Raw genomic sequence first — 7,153 nt, 5'->3', positions numbered from 1 at the left:
TTTCCCTCTGGAAGCTCTTCGGAAGGTTCTCTCTCTCTCTTTCTTTCTTTCTCTCTCTCTTTTTCAGGGCCGCCTTTGCAGCCAAGCCACGCTGGGAAAGAGCGACCTCTAGCTGCGGAGGGCGGTTTTGGGGGGAGGAGAAGGCTTTCTCTGCCCACTTCCACCCTGATCTTTGCCGGCTGTTCAGCACGGGGTGGGGTGTGTGTGCGTGAGTGGGTGCGACCCGTCCATTTCTTACATGACCTTCGCGTTCCTTCGCCTCTTTAATCCCTAGATACCGCATCTGCTTGTTAATTTCCCTTTGATATCTTCTACAAACCGTTGATCTTTAAGAAAATAGAATTTTTAAAAAAAAAAATTAAAATACAGTATACGTAATAACTTAAAATAGGTGGCGCCGCTGGATAAAAATAAGGTTTTCATTCCAGCCGTCCACCATCCTTCTCATAAGGCAGGGGCGAAAATGGATTGGTGGACTTCGCCCGCTACGACAGGCGCTGCCAGCTGTATTAGGATGACACCTTCACAGAAAGAAGGATGAAAAGGAAGGAGGCTGCGGAGGTTGATTTCACCAAGGGTGTGGACGCCGTCGCCTACAACCCTGACACGCTTTTGCTCCAAAATTCATGCCTCTGTATCAGTGGCTCGGGCTGACCACTAGGAGCGCTTTGACGCCCGAGCGCTACTGGCATGTTACAGAGAAGGCAGTTGTTGGAAAAATGTTGCCCCCATCCCAGACGGTGCCGTTTTTGGATTACAAAGCACAGAATCCTCCAAGCTACCTGGCCTACAGTGGCCATACTCGGTAGAGGGTTCCAAACCAAAAAGCTAATTTCTAAGCATTGCTCAGGAGTACTATTGTACTTGTCCATGTAATCAAAGGCAAGTCATATTGAATTGTTTCAATGACGATACTGCCCTTTCCTGACTTTTAAAGAAAAGTCTGTGGACTTTTGTAATGAAACACTCTCAGGAAAGCTAGATAATGCATGTTGTATATTCCGAGGAAGAAAGAAAGGGAAAATATTTTCTCCATCAGCTTCTGCAGTTCTGGGCCTCCTTTTTGCAATAAAGTTGTTCTGGGCCAGAGCATATATGTTGGATAGCCTCTTGACTTCTCTTTATAAAGAGACATTTTTAGCTTCATTGTGATTTGGCTAAGTAGTTGCACTGAAACTTACTTGGGGTATTTTGTTTTCATATCATTTATTCCCATGCAGAAAAATGAGCCTTCACCAATGAATAATAACGATTTGCCACAATTAAATTTAGAACCAATGTGTGGCATACAAGGTTAACTGCAGCAGTAAATGTGAGGATGGATGGCAATGACATTGTTCTGAAGAGTTTACACTGTAGTTCTTTGTTTAAAGAGCTGAGTGGAAAAGTCCAACTCAGCGTTAAGTTTGGGGGTGAAGTTTGAAACCGCCCTCCAAGGTGGTTTGCACCCAGCATCTGAACTCATTTTAAGAAGTATAACTGCCATGATTTGTTTTCTTGTTTATAATTATTTTTTCTGCAGTATTGGTGCATGGCCTAAAGAAGTGGGATTTGGCCTGTAAAAAATTATCACTTCACCTGCACTTCACCTATACTAAATGTTACATACAGCACTGATGTTACCTGTCTGTCATGGGTTTGGAGGGAAAGTTCCATCCTATGGGGAGTGGAAGGCGGGACATCAGGAGGAGGGGCTGTACTGTATAAATATGTGATGCGTGTGTGGAGAAGCTAAGCAGACGAAGCAGCAGCTGGGAAGAAGGAGTTGGTGTGGGAGTCTGTGTGTCAGACAGGGTACTACTGTGTGTCAGAGTACCAACCTGATAGGTTCAGGTGTCTGTTGGTTAGCCAGAACTGATAGGTTCAGGGTCTGTGCTTTAAGTTAAGGTTCTGGGTGAACCAAACTGTGTGTATGTATGAGTGAGAATAAGCCACGTTACTTTATGTTATTCACCTAATTGTTTTATTTACCCTGTTTGTATTTAGAATAAACCTTATTCTTTTATTGTTTGAAAATCCATCCCTGGTCTGTGTGACTTATTATAGGGAATGGTTGGTGGCAGCTTAGTGTAACTGTGTGACAGGTCCCAGTAGGTCTGGGTTTGTCACATTGATTGGTGTCCAGCGTGTGGGATACGACTGGTCCAGTTGTCCAGTGGTCCAGCAAAGCCTTGGCAAGTGTGCCCAGAGCAAGGGGGGTCTAGTCAGGGACAGTCTGAGGCGCGTAGGTAATCTTCTAGGTGTACCTCACGGGGAGGTGCGCTAGTAGAAGAACGTGCCAACTGGGGAGACTTAGATTAAGGTGCTCTGAGGCAGCCTAGTTTTGGCGGGAAAAAGCTGAGGCAAAACTGCGTAGCAACAGTGAGCTAGCTTGCCAGCTGAGAGGCCCAGCAGAGGGGGGTAGGCTCTGACTCGATACTGTTGCAAATTTAGTGCTGAAGAACAGCAGCAATCTCTAGGGAGAGCTGGTTCTGAGGCAAAAAGGAAAAAAGTGGTCGTTTTATTCTGAGGCTTGACTTTTTAAAGCAGCCTGTTCTGAGGGGGGATTATGCCCTTGACTCGAAGCCAGATGGCAGAAATGAGTGACGTGAAAGACCCCCAGATTGACCAAGGTTCTGAGGATGAATTTGGCTCAGTGCAAGGTGACAGCACAGGAGAGCAGAACCCAGAACTCAGAAAATTGATCCTAGTCCAACAGCATGAACTGAGGATGAGGCAATTTGAAATGCAGGAAAGATTGGAGAGAGAGAGAATGGCGTTTGAATTAAAGAGATTGGAACTGATGAACCAGAACAATAATAATAATAGGGATTCTGAGGGAGGCCAATTGTCTAAGGCTGACCTGAAGAAATTCCCTGTGTACCACAAGGGAGATTGTCCTGAGGTGTTCTTTTCCTTAGTGGAAAGAGCGTTTGTGGACTTCTCAGTGAGGGAAACTGAGAAGATGACCATCATGCGGTCTTTAATCAGTGGTAGCCTGGCTGAGGTTTATGCCGAGATGCCTGAGGAACTGATGAAGGATTTTGCAGAGTTTAAGAAACTGGTGTTTGCCAGACATGGGATAAATGCAGAGCAGCTGAGACAAAGATTCAGGTCCCTCACGAAAAAACCAGAACAGACTTTTACCCAAGTGGGGGCCCAATTGGTGAGGCTGCTTGAGAAATGGCTATCGCAGGAGGGAACAGAGACCTATGAGCAGCTTAAAGATTTGATAGCACTGGAACAGTTCTATTCAGTCCTGCATGGGGAATTGAAATTCCAGGTGAGGGAAAGGAAACCGAAATCTGTGGCAGCAGCCGCAGAGATCGCGGATTTTATTTCCCAAATAAGAAAGCCCTTGGGTGAGGGGAAATCTGTAGGTAAACCCAAAGAAACCTACAGCAAGTACTCTCAGGGACCAGGGAGAAGCCAGCAAGGGGGAGGGGCCCATGGTGAAGGGAAGCCCTCAGACATGAAACCAAGACCTCAGATTTTGGAGGGAAAACCAAAACAAGATGAGAGAGAATCAAAATACACCAGAAAATGTTATTTCTGTCAGGGAAAGGGTCATCTAATCTCAGAGTGTGAGAAATTAAAGCAGCTAAAAGGAATGGTGCCTCAGAATTCTAGTGGGACCAAGCCAAAAGCTGTGTTCTGTGTCCAGAAGGAGCAAAGCTCATTGTCACAGAGGGAGCCTGTTGCCATGACTACTCAGTCTGGAACAGCTACCTCTGCTGATCAGGCTGAGGAAAATGGTCCTCTTGTGGAGGTAAAACGCTGCTTGCTGGTGAAAACAGATTCTCAGTTGTTTGAGACAGCAGGGGTGGACGTAGGAATACTTGACCGTCAGTATAGGGGGCTGCGGGACACTTGTTCCCAGGTAACCCTGTGCCATCCAGATATCATTCCTAGGGAGTTTATAATCCCAAATGAGAGCATGAAGGTGGCAGGGATTGAGGGGCAGGTAATCTCTCTGCCAGTAGCAGAGGTACCTGTCAACTTTCAAGGCTGGAGGGGAGATTGGCGGATAGCGATTTCATCGACTCTGCCAGCAGCCGTGCTCGTGGGAAATGACCTGGCTGAACATGTGAAACGGGTGCTAGTGATTACACGCTCACAAGCCACCACAGGGACAGTTCAGGGGGGTAATGATGAGCCAGAGACGGAAGCAGAGGGGAGTTCAGAAGCTGTGGTGGAAACCTTAACCACAGACAGCAGATTTGGACAGGAGCAAAAGGCAGACGCCACTCTCCAAAAGTGTTTTGAACAGGTGACTGACGCCCAGCTAACACCTGAAACCCCAGTGAGATTTCTGGAGAAAAAGGGGATTTTATATAGAGAAACCCTGAGGAATATCTCAAAAGGGGGAGATGGGATCAGAAGTCAGCTGGTGGTACCTGGAAAGTATCGCCCCATGATCTTACAAAGGGGTCACTCTGACATGTTTGCTGCACACTTAGGGGTGAAAGGGCCCCTTGATTTGATCAAACAAAATTGGGAGCAGATCACCCAGGATGACCCACAAGATGTTGTGACATACATAGACACCTTGATGAATGACCTAAGGAGAAATCTAGAGCTGGCAGCAGAAAACCTGCAAGCTCAGAAGGTCAGACAGAAAACATGGTATGACCGCAAAGCTAGAGAGAGGCACTTTGACCCAGGGGAGGAAGTGCTTTGGCTTAGGCCCTGCAGAGAGAATAAACTGCAGCTCAGATGGGCAGGACCATATAGGGTCATTTCCAAGATGTCAGACCTGAACTACCTTATAGAGCAGGAGGAGAACCAAGCAAGGAGGGTGGTTCATGTGAATGCCCTAAAACCCTACTACAGAGGGGAACAGAGGGTTTTATTCGCGATAAAAGCAGCTGAGAGTGAGGAAGCTGAATTACCCTTCTGGGAGGGTAGAGGGGAAGTAAAATACAACCCAGAGGAGGTAAAGATTAGTCCTGCACTCACCCAAGACCAGCAGCAAGAACTAAAAATGCTGCTTAGTAAATATCAGCAGGTGTTTTCCAACAAGCCGGGGATAGTGAAGGGAGTGATGCATCGGATCCATACAGGGGATGCACCCCTGCAGGCAGTATCCCCATACCGAGTAACGGGACCCTATAGGGACAAGGTGCGGAAGGAGCTGGACGAGATGCTGAGAGAGAACATAATCGTCCCCTCTTCTAGCCCTTGGTCCTCTCCGATAGTCCTTGTGGACAAGCCTGATGGGAGCATTAGGTTTTGTGTTGATTACAGGAAATTAAACCGTGTAACCACTCCTGATGCCTACCCAATGCCCAGGCTAGACAACCTGATTGAAACCATAGGGGGTTGTCGGTTCATTTCATCATTGGACCTGGTAAAGGGATATTGGCAATTAAGAATTGATCCCAGGGATCAAGAAAAGACTGCCTTTTGCAGCCCTTTTGGTCTCTATGAGTTTCGAGTCCTGAGCTTTGGTCTCAGAAATGCACCAGCCACATTCCAAAGGCTGATGGACCAGACCTTGGCAGGGCTCAGTGACTTTACAGTGGCCTACATTGACGACATAGGGATCTTCAGTAATACCTGGGAAGATCACCTGATACACCTGGAGTTAGTGCTGCAGAGGTTAAGTGCAGCAGGGCTAACAGTAAAGGCCAGCAAGTGTCAGCTGGGTAGCCCAGAAATAAAATACTTGGGTCACATGGTAGGGGGAGGAGTGATAAAACCCCTGGAGGCCAAAATAGAAGCTGTTCGTGATTGGCCTAGACCCAACACCAAGAAAAAAGTCAAATCATTTCTTGGGTTGGTGGGCTACTACAGAAAGTTCATCCCGAGGTTTAGCGAGATTGCGGCTCCGCTGACCGATCTGACGAGGAAGAAGGCTGATGACCGCATCCCGTGGACCAGCGACTGTGAGGCGGCGTTCCAGAGGTTGAAGGAGGCGTTAATCAACTATCCTGTCCTGCGTGCTCCAGACTTCGACCGGGAGTTCATCATCTACACCGATGCGTCTAACAGCGGGGTAGGAGCAGTTCTGTGCCAGGAGGATGAGAATGGTGACCAACATCCAGTGTCCTACCTGAGTAGGAAACTTCAAAAAGGTGAGAGACATTTGGCAACCGTGGAGAAGGAGTGTTTGGCCATAGTCTACGCGATCCAGAAGGCCAAGCCTTACATCTGGGGAAGACATTTTATTCTGTGTACTGACCATTCACCATTGCAATGGTTAAAGACAATGAAAACCCACAATAGCAAGCTTATGAGGTGGGCTTTAAACCTACAGGACTATGACTTTGAAGTGAAGGTGGTCAGAGGGTCAGTGAACTGTGTTGCTGACGCCTTATCAAGAAGACCTGAAGAATGAAGACGGCGAAGGAAACATGGACTATGTGTATATAATGCTGATAAAAAGTAAAATGTACCTGGTTTTGAATTTGGTTTGTATTAATAAAGGTAAATTGATGTACTGTATATGGTAAATGTTTAAATGCATATTTGCTATGGTTTAACTTAGAATGTAAGTATATGTAAGTATAATATGGTATGTATAACTGTTGTTGTGTATTTTATACAGGTTGTTTTTTTGGTGAAAAGCACCTTAGCTTTCCCCCTACAAAACAACTTTTAAAGAGGGGAGGTGTTACATACAGCACTGATGTTACCTGTCTGTCATGGGTTTGGAGGGAAAGTTCCATCCTATGGGGAGTGGAAGGCGGGACATCAGGAGGAGGGGCTGTACTGTATAAATATGTGATGCGTGTGTGGAGAAGCTAAGCAGACGAAGCAGCAGCTGGGAAGAAGGAGTTGGTGTGGGAGTCTGTGTGTCAGACAGGGTACTACTGTGTGTCAGAGTACCAACCTGATAGGTTCAGGTGTCTGTTGGTTAGCCAGAACTGATAGGTTCAGGGTCTGTGCTTTAAGTTAAGGTTCTGGGTGAACCAAACTGTGTGTATGTATGAGTGAGAATAAGCCACGTTACTTTATGTTATTCACCTAATTGTTTTATTTACCCTGTTTGTATTTAGAATAAACCTTATTCTTTTATTGTTTGAAAATCCATCCCTGGTCTGTGTGACTTATTATAGGGAATGGTTGGTGGCAGCTTAGTGTAACTGTGTGACAGGTCCCAGTAGGTCTGGGTTTGTCACACTAAACATCTAATTCCAATTCTGTGAAAAGGATAAAAGTTCCTCTGGTC

This window comes from Pogona vitticeps, chromosome 2 (assembly GCF_051106095.1).
Source record: "Pogona vitticeps strain Pit_001003342236 chromosome 2, PviZW2.1, whole genome shotgun sequence".
NCBI classification, from domain to species: Eukaryota; Metazoa; Chordata; class Lepidosauria; order Squamata; family Agamidae; genus Pogona; species Pogona vitticeps.
Note: the sequence above shows the minus strand (reverse complement) of the source record.